Source organism: Falco biarmicus, chromosome 3 (assembly GCF_023638135.1).
Source record: "Falco biarmicus isolate bFalBia1 chromosome 3, bFalBia1.pri, whole genome shotgun sequence".
Taxonomy (NCBI): domain Eukaryota; kingdom Metazoa; phylum Chordata; class Aves; order Falconiformes; family Falconidae; genus Falco; species Falco biarmicus.
The window spans coordinates 51,411,536-51,421,734 of NC_079290.1; the positions used below are offsets into that span (position 1 = coordinate 51,411,536).

General features: G+C 45.5%; 1 protein-coding gene and 1 non-coding gene across 2 annotated transcripts in view; one reads left to right on the forward strand and one right to left on the reverse strand.

The window, feature by feature from the left end:
* Positions 1 to 9,956, reverse strand: part of MAPRE2 (microtubule associated protein RP/EB family member 2) — a 99,958-nt gene extending 90,002 nt beyond the window's left edge. Inside the window, exon 1 of the mRNA XM_056330946.1 lies at positions 9,937 to 9,956. The gene's annotated coding sequence lies outside the window, so the exon portion shown is untranslated. The remainder of the gene's footprint in view (positions 1 to 9,936) is intronic.
* On the forward strand, positions 3,154 to 3,227 carry TRNAN-GUU (transfer RNA asparagine (anticodon GUU)). Its single transcript has one exon. It is a non-coding gene; the product is annotated as a tRNA-Asn (tRNA).
* Positions 9,957 to 10,199: the final 243 nt, after the last annotated feature.

Consider the following 10,199-nt stretch of genomic DNA (forward strand, 5'->3'; position numbering starts at 1 on the left):
TGCAAGATCAAAGCCGTTTGTATGCCTCATTAAATCATACACTTGCCCTCACTGTAGAGGGACCACCATCAATAAAACTAAAATCTATTCTTCTGTTCTCTAACTGCTCTACATCTTAAAAAAAAAAAAAAAAAAAAAAAGGTCAACTTTCTTTTTTTCTTGAGGCCTAATTCGAGAGGATGGGAAGACAGACTAGGACGTTGCCACTAAGGCATAATTGCCTTCAGAGTTATATAGAACCATGGAATCATTTAGGTTGAAAAGACCTTTGAAATCATCAAGTCAAACCATTAACCTAACACTGCTAAGACCATCACTAAACCATGTCGCTAAGCACTGCATCTATGCATTTTTTAAACACCTCCAAGGATGGTGACTTCACAGGGCAGCTTGTTCCAATGCCTGACCACCCTTTCAGCAAAGACATTTTTCCTAACATCCAATCTAAACCTCCCCTGGCATAACTTGAGGCCGTTTCCTCTTGTCCTGTCACTTGTTATCTGGGAGAAGAGACCGACCCCCACCCAGCTACAACCTCCTGTCAGGGAGCTGCAGAGAGCAATGAGGTCTCCCTCAGCCTCCTCCTCTCCAGGCTAAACAGCCCCAGTTCCCTCAGCTGCTCCTCATAAGCCTTGTGCTCCAGCCCCTTCACCAGCCCCGCTGCCCTTCCCTGGACACGCTCCAGCCCCTCAGTGTCCCCCTCGCAGTGAGGGGCCCAAACCTGAACACAGTGTTCGAGGTGCGGCCTCACCAGTGCCCAGTGCAGGGGGACGGTCACTGCCCCAGTCCTGCTGCCCACACTGGTTCTGACACAAGCCAGGATGCTGTTGGCCTTCTCGGCCACCTGGGCACACTGCTGGCTCGTGTTCAGCTGGCCATCAACCAGCACCCCCACATCCTTTGATATTTTAATTGTTATATTAACTTGGTGTGTAGTACAAACACATCTAGATGTCTGTACTCTTGGTTTTTACTCAAGTTTTAGCACTATTGCAACTGATACTTATTGTATTTAAGAATACAAGTATAAAGAACTATAAGCATAGTGCTTAAGGTGTTTTTTTTCACTGAATAGTTGAGGTTATCCTGGCACTACTGCAGGAGCTTGGGTGTGAAATCAGAGTTCTTGAGGTGTTTGGCAGGAGCTCAACTATGCTTCTATCATCTGGGTTTGCTTTCAAGGGAGTGATTAGGAAATTATGTTCTTGTTAACAAGATCTCTGCAAGTAATGGCTGTTATGCCCAACATTTCCTGTATTTAAGCTGAAGTGATTGTTCCATCTTGATATGGAGACTTGAGGTATTTTCTTGACAATTAGTGATTTGGGCCAAATCTTACCTTTAAAATGTATTACAATAAGAATGTTCATCCCTTTGCACAGTACCAGGCCGTTTCTGTCTGAAAATGCTGTGTGGAACTTCTACTATAAAATAAGCCTAATACTGCCTGTGCTTCTCTTCTCCTTTATTGCATCAAGAACTTTTGCTCAGTAAACTAAAGCATTCACTTTTCATTGTGTATCTCTGCAGGCAAGATAAAGCATCTTTCACTTTAAAATCCACATTTAAAGGACAGTTATCTATGTCCTTTTCTGTGGCTGAAAGTCTGTAATTTCATGCTCTACCGTACATGAATGCAAAAATTCTGCAGCATTCTCCAAGGGCAATAAAACCATTTCACCCTTTAAAGAAAGTCCAATAATTCTGGGAAAAAGATAACATCTTGGCAAGTTCACAAATCAAACATAGCATGCAGGAGTAATGAAAGCAGTTCTATTTAAATGCAGAGCTGGGAGAAAAAAAGACAAGCTAATTTTCTTTCCTACCACCATGAGGTCTCCTAGCAGAGGTGTGCACTGTGGGCAGGCTTCCTCTCTATCTGCTTCAGTGACAACTGACACAACAGGTCAGCTCTGACATCCTTGGTTGGGCTCTCATTTCTTTTGAATTGATGTTCCCTAGGCACATTGGGGGAATCCACAGGTGTGGGTGAAAGGAGGCAAGACTAGAAACCAGGATATGAGTACTAGAGTCTTGTCCTTACTGTACTGATGCAGTGGTTCCCTTCCTAGGCTGGGGCTTGAAACCATGCTCTGTTTAGAAATACAGGACTGAGAAGATACCAGAAATTATGTGTTAACTTTTAAAAGATCTGTTGTTTTTAGCTGGTAGTAACTATACCCCAATACAAAACATGAAATGGTAAAACTGAGTATGGTCTCATCTGTAGCAGCTAGCAAATAAAATCAAGAGAGAAAATACCCTACCTGGGATTTCTTCCTAATAAACCCCACACATGAAAAAAAAAAAAAAAGAAAGTCTTGTTTTCTGAATAACACCAACCCTCTTACAACATGAGGGCACACCTGTGCTGCCTGCCAGAACTACTTTATCATTGTCCTACTGACAAACACAGCATTATGCAGCTGTAAGAGCAATCACACTTTTTGCCATTATCAGCAGAGGAAATTGGTAAAGCTTAGTTTATCAGAACATATTTTAGCAGTCAAAACTAGAAGAGGTGAGTACACAGCTGCAACCAAGGGGCTAGTATGTTAGTCCTTACTGAGGAGGCACTTCACTTATACCCATCTCTGTTGATGTCATCTTGCTTTTGTCAGCAGCTACTGCACAAAGGCAAGCCTCAAAAACACGTTTGCTTTCCTGAGCAAGGGCGGTTGCAAGGAAGGGGTCCTCAAAATCTGCTCATACTTGGCAAGGCATCAGTGTTTACAGTACAGAATTAATCTGTCCACTGACACTTCAGGTTCAGGAGAAAACCTAGACCGAGTTTTAGTCCCATTTTGTTCCGCAGTCCCCTCTTTCTTCACAGCTGCCTGGATCAAAAGCTGTTGGTTTGATAAAGCAGCGTGTTCAACCCCTGAAAGCAGAGACTGCTTCTCACTCCTCCTGGTAAGCACAGCATCTTCTGGCTCTGCTGCGTGGCTGGGATAAGGCTAACCTGGGCATCTCTGCTGTACCCCTTCTCCTGCTGTCTTGGCTTTCCTACTGAGCCCACGAGCAGCCTGGAAACCAAGAGTTAATTGTCCAACAGCAACCAGGACCCTACCGGGTGAATGGGGAGGTTTCAGTAGTCGATGTTAGAGCATCACGGAACCCGCTCCACAAGGTACAGACCGGCTCTAACGGGGAGTCTCTGTGGCGCAATCGGTCAGCGCGTTCGGCTGTTAACCGAAAGGTTGGTGGTTCGAGCCCACCCAGGGACGGCTTCCCCTGCACCGATGCCGGAGGTTTGGAATTAGTTGGTCCAAATTCCCGCTGGTGTATATAACGAGGGAACAGTAACCTCGTGGAGGATGGTAAACATTATTGAACTGATGCCCGTTTTGTGGCGGAGTCAGGATGCAGCGAAGGGAAAGAGATACGTACACACAAATAATAAATAATATGAAAAAAATCTCATGTGAGAAAGTAAAGCAGGGGGACAGCAGAGGAGCAGCAAAAGCAGCAGTAATGATTGGGCAAGAGAACAGGTTTTTTTCCAGGCACTGGAAACCAACTGGAGAGGAAACCAACAGCCCTGAGGTGGCTGAAACCTCAAACTTCTTTTCTTAACAGAATTTTTTTGTCATCATCTGGAATTATTTAATCTGCATTTCAAAAGTCTTCCAAGAGACAGCCAACCTAGAGCTGCTGTTCAAACTTCAGCGACTGCAGTTGTCCTCCGACATTCCCCAGATTGTTTTCAGCTGCATCTTGCAACCCTCGTTTCCCCTACAGAAATGTATATTCCTAGCAAATTTATTGGGGCTTGCTAATGAGGCATAAAGATGTTCACAACCAATTGCCAATGTCTCATGTCCCTAAATTTCCTGCTTTTTTTGTAAATAGTCTCATTATTATGACTGACACTAAAGCTAATGAGGGAATTAAAGGGTTAATGGAGTTGAAAGAAGTAGAACAGAACTGAGTTACTGCAATCAATAGTAGCTGAGAACTTGAGCTGCAAGAAAAATATGTAAAAATTAACAGAAAAAAATTATGAACCGCTTTAAGACTTAGTCTGTATACGTTGCACACTTTGTTTATGTCAGGGGTTTTAAATATCCAATTGTTCGGTAATAACAAAATTATTTAGTTTTACAGCAGGCTTGCAGACTAGCCTATCAAAGAGGAACAGAGCTGCATGAGTGAGATGTCCTACCCTGGCCACTAACCACTTCAGGGAAGCCCCAGAGAACACGATGCTGTATGGACCACCAAATGCCAAGGCAAGTGGTTGCTCTGTTGCAGCGGTCTCAGAGTTGACGTTTAAGCAGTAATCCTGAGAAGACAGGGGTTCTCTGCAGCCCCTGTGATTAGCTTATTTACAAACAGAAGTCACAAGTTCTCCTTTTGTGTGTATAGGTCCATTAATACTAACGAAGTGCTCATGCCATCTGCCAATAAGCCATTTCCAATTTCACAAAGCAAAGCAGACAATATTTGCAGGTGTTTGGAAATGCATTTATTGGGCCATTAAATCCACAAGACCTAAACATTGCCGAACAATATTTGCATGTATTCCTGCAAGACAACGCCTTCTGAACTAATATCAAACATGAAGAACTCAAGACACTGATGGAAATCAAGTGAGGTATTCATCTATTGCTTCAGTTTTGCCTCTTACTCTGGGTCTCTTCACCTTTGGCTTGCAAATGTTCTTGGATTTAGAATCACAAGCTCATCAAGGGATGCCGCATTCCCAGCAGAGATGAGTCATGAAATCCAAGGTTAGTTTCAAGTGCCATACTGTGATGAAGCTTCAAGAACTGAGTTTACTCACAGTGTTTCTACTTAGTCTGAATATTGTAAAGTCAAACAAAACATATTGTTTTCCTTTGATAAAACTTGACATGCTTTGTTTGCAGTGTGATTCAAACTGTCTGAAGGGATTGTTACTTCTTTATATTCAACCCAGTATTAATTGAGACATAAAATGGTTGCTAGATCAAAGCCTATTTTAATAAAATTCCTCTGGAAGGAGTAGCCTGAGAAGGTATTTGGCCATTTCACATTGGATGTTGCACAACCAAACCACGTGGTGAATGAGTGACAGATCTTTCTCTGCTGACTTTAACAATTCTATCAAGATTTACTAGATTAAAGCAACTTGGGTGTCTAAAGCTTACAGCTGATAGACCTGCATGTTACATCCTTCTTCCCTTCTCGCCTGTCAAATCTATGCAGGATTTGTATTATCTGGCAATTGTTACCTTTGTGTGGTTTGGCATCGGTAATTAGATCAACCTGAAAGCTTGTCATTTTATGTGTATGGTAATTATCCAGTGTTAGGACCCTACTAAATTTATCCCGTAAGGAAAAAAGGAGTAAAGTTGAGTAAATGTTGTATTCAATATCTGAAATTGCCTTGCTGAGGAAATACTGCTGGCTTCCTCCTAGCAGGTGGAAAAGTAACATGCTGAGCCATTCTCAGAAGAGACCAGGTTAAAGATTAGGCTCCCATAAAGCATTAGAACAATTCCTAAACAAATTTGAAATCTGGGGTCTTTCAAGATTCTGTGGAATGAAGCTGGATAAATGCAAAACTCTTCAGCACAAGATGCAGGAGTTTCTCGGGCTGAGGAGGTGTTCAACAGGGATCATCGAGGCTCTCCTCACAAACTTTGTCACGGTTTTGTTTTCTCTACCACCACTTCACTTCACTACCATTAGGCAACTTTATTGTGAAGAACTGTCCCCTCTTTAGGGCAGCCGTCACTGATCAGATTTGAGCATACTTGCCCCTCCTGATGCCCTGCCCTTGCTATAGGGACTCTGTTAGACAGAAAGCAGGGTTGCTTTCCTTCACCCTTTTTAAAATGCTTTTTGGACACGGCCATAATAAAAATAGCACAGGGCAGGCCTGCTGCTGGCTGCTGACACTGGGCAGCGCTCCCAGAACAGGCCTGCACCTTAACCCTGCCCGACCTGTGCCTGTGCGCTGGGGCTGTGCTCCGGCTCACCAGGGACAAATGCAACATGAAACTGTTCTGAGATCCAGTTGGATAACCGTATGGTACATGCTTGCCCTGACAGCTTTCCTAGAACCTTCTTGTTTTCGGGATCCTTTCCCTGGAGTTCAGGTTTTGCATTTTCCCCTCCCCTCTCTTGAGCCCTGCTGCCAGTCCCCTTCTTCCTCACCTGACTTTCCCAAACGCCAAAGATGAGTCACTGCTTCCTCCTTACAGTCCATCAAGTGTCTTTTCAAACCTCTTGAAAAAAACACCTTGTTTGAAGCTCTTTCCCCACCCACCTTTCCTGCGGACAGACTAAACCCCCCAGTTTCTCTTGCTGCCCTTAGAGCACCCATTGCTCTGTCGGAGTTTGTTCTTCAAGTTCACTGCTCCTAGAGATGGGCATCGTAGAGGCTGTCAGCAGGGAGGATCTGCAGCCACCCCAGGACAAAAAGGATGTAGAAGCTGCACATGAATTTCCCCAGACCCCCTACCTTTTCATCAGTGAGAAATCAACCCCCACTGAAGCTGCAAGGTTCTCACCTTGGCAGTTGCAACTACCCTCAAAGGACTAAGCCAAAACACCGACTTTTACATATGTGTACACATACATATACATGTGTAAAAATAAATAAATAATACATATATAGGAAGGTGCTGAAAGGCTCAAGATCTTGTTTAAACCTCACCCAACAGCAACACGTGTGCCATCATGGAATGGTTGGTCTTTGGGCCCTCAGTGACTCAGAGCAACGCTATTGACATGCTCCCCACCGGGGCTTCTGAACCAGCTGCAGCTCTCCCTCCCGCGTCTCACGCCAACGCCGGCCCAGCCCAGCTCTGTCTGAGACAGCAGCTTACAGTTTTTAACATGATATAGTGTCACTCTCCAGAGGTGCCTGAGGGAAAAATGCATTCCACTCACCTCATTGCATTGTGTTAGTCTAATGTTTCTCCCTCTTCTGGAATTCAGCTATTTTTAAAAAACTTGACTGTATTAAGGTTTCAGTGTGGCAATGCTTAAGAGAAGAAGGGCCAGGATAAAAGATATTTTAAGGTAAATTTGAATTACACATTTTAGCAAAAGTTTCAGTAATTTTGAAGGCCCTCAATTTTTTTTCCCCCAAGATTAACTGAGAATGAATTCTTGCGATGATGCGTTTGGGAGTGTGTGTGGGGAGGTCAGTGGAGGGGGTGTCATTTGATTTTAACTCCTCCAAATATTTCACAGGCATTTTGAGAAATGCTCAAAAATAACACAGTAAAATGCCAGTTAGCCGGAAGACACAATGAAACATAGCTGAGAATACTTGGACTTGTAAGCGTTGAAAGAAACCTGATTTGAGTTTTTTTGTCCAAGAAGGGCCTTACTTTTAGAATATCAGACTAAAACTAAATCAGGCCATTCCAAAAAAAAATCATAGGGCTCAAATAACTGTTCCAGCCCAGTCAGCATCATCAGTGCCTAGGTTATTTCCAACACACTTTAGGCTCTCTGTCCTCCTGAGTAAGCTGTCCCCACTGCCCTTGTGGACAAGAAGCTTCTCCTGCCCAAGTAGCAAAAGTGATGATGGCACGAAAGTCCCTCTTGCTTCTCAGAGGAAGAGGAACGCTACAGACTTAACCTTGAAGAACAGGTACCTGGTAAGTGGCCAGTTGCCAAAAGTTTTAGATAAGCAGAAGACACCCCAAATGACCAAAACGTATTCAGTACCAGGCACTCTGATACAGTCTGACAGGGCAATTGGCCAAGTTATATCAACCCGCCATGGCACACCCTGCCAGGCCAGGTCATAGAAAAATTCCCCTATCTGCCTGTCTCTGAAACATCTCCAAAAGGCATAGGTATTTCATAGACACCAAGCTCACATGACATTAACTGCCCTGTATGCTGCTGTCCCTGATTCCTCTCTTACTAAGCTGATTCTTTTCTCCTTATGAAGCTGAAGTAGCTCATGGATTCTGCAGGCTGAATTTGAGGCAGACTGAAGGAAATCATACTTGCCCTCAGGGAAAAGTCGGATTTATCAACTGCTAGTCATTTCTGAAGCCCTTGGTTGTATTTAAATAGATTATATAGCATCTCAGTCAGCTTTCTCTGCTAGGGACAGTATGAAACCACACTACTGCAGCAGCGGTACCATAAATCTTGAGTATTTTAGAAAGATGGAGAGCTTCCTGTAACTCAAACACTGCATTCACAGGATACGGCAGTAGGTGAGTTAAGGGGTCATAACCCTCCTGTCCTCCACTTTGGGGCTGATTTTCACTGCAAGGGGTTTACTAACAAGCAGCCATTGAATCTCAGCAGTGGTTGCAGACAACCCCTGCGTTGAGACAAAGGCGTTTTGTGCTCTTTGTATCTTCTCAGTTGTTGGGTGAAGACCTGCCCCACACATCCAGTTGAGTGAGCAAAGACATAAACAAGGATTAGAACAGGAGTCCCTGTATCTCAGGGAAAAAGAGATGGAGTGAGCGAGCGTGTAAACACCAAGGATTTGGAGAGCATTTGGCCCATGAACTGGGCATCCTGACACAACAGTGTGTATAGTTGCTCATACAGCTGTTAAATAATAAATATCTCAACATGCCCTTGAATTGGTACTCCTAAATATGTAGCTTTTCATTGAAGCAATCAGAATCCTGACTAAAAGATTTACCCTGTGATAGTGTTCCTGTAGAAGTTTTTACACAGTTCATTTGATTTCAAAAGACAGTATCTTTTAAAAGAGCAAGCGCTTTTTACAAAACAACCTTTAAGCTGTACAATGTTCTGTTTGAAATACTGTTGTGCTGTTCCACTTCTAAAATGCCTCATTTATATCTCTGCCTCAGTGTTTATATTCTCTTAAACCAGCAAAATTGCTACAATATTTCCTGCAAAAAGTTTTCACCTTTACTGCTTTAGATTTCTCACGATGTGAAGTTATGAGCTTGTATTATTAGCCTCAATTAATTCGCTACATAGTCTGGGGCCACAGGTAAAAAGCAAATATCCCTTTGGGAAGCAAGTAAAGCACAAAAAAGACTACAAGTCACGGTAGAAAGCACCAGAGGGTTGGTTGTTTGAATTATCAGAAGAAGCTGTCTAAAATGAAAAATTGCCGGTAATTTTTTTTTTTCTCCCACTACCTCACATGTGCCACTACTGCGTAGGAAGCTTGCAGCTTCAGGTAGGGTTAGTATCTGCCCACAGTGCTGCATCCTTCCTCGCAGGAGCTGCCACAGTGGGTCAGTGAATGCAGCATGCTGAATCATCAGGCTTTTAGGTGCATTCTCTGGAGTGGGATTTATTCATCCCGGAGCTTCCCTACCCTGCAGCGAGCCAAAGGAAGCCTCCTTTCCAGCCTCTGTTAGCAGAAGCTGTTTCGGACACTCAGAACTCAGCGGCGACGTGCAAACTGGTTATAGACCGAAGGATTTCAAATACATGCGGCAGTAAGCGCCTTCCCGCTTCTGACACAAGGCACTGCAGAGCCAGCCGGCAACTCTTCTGTTTCTCAACTGTGCGCACTGACAAAACAAACGCTTCACAGTCCCTGAGCCGTCTAAATACTAATTGCTCTCTAGTGACGCTACTCACTGTAACACTCCTGAGATTTTCCTGGCTGAACCGCCACGGGATAGCGGACTCGGCTCGAGTCGGGGGTTGTTTTAGCGCCGTCACAGCCCTACGATTCACTTCCCTTTTTTACGAAGAGTGAGTGGTAACCGCTCCGCTCCCTCACCGAAGTGCTTTCGCACCCACCGGCAGGAGCAATGGCCGCAGACCGCGCTGGGTGCGACTCCCCGGGCTGCCCACGGGTGGACGGGGTCGCCCCGCGGGGGACAAAGCCGCCCTCGCCCCGCCAGGCCGCCCACGCGTAGTATGGTACGGCACGGCACGGCACGGCCCCCCCTGGCGTGCCGCCCGCCGGGCACCGGAGCCACCCGGCCGCTCCCGGTGCCAGCGTGGCACAAGTCCCGCTGCTCGCCTCACCTGCTCCGCTCCCCGCTGCCGCCGCTTTTCCTTTCTCCCGCCCGCCCCGCTGACAGCCCGGCTTTGTCCGCCCGCCCCGCTCCGCTCCGTCCGCTCCGCCCCGCGCGGGAGGCGCCACGTGAACCGCTCCGGGCACGGCACGGCGCGGCACGGCGCCCCGAGGCAAGTGTGCCTCCCTGCTCCGGTCAGAGCATCCTGCCCGGCGGCACGTTTCCACGCACGGGGCAGCCAGGGCACCAGCCCACGCCTGGCTGCATTATTAC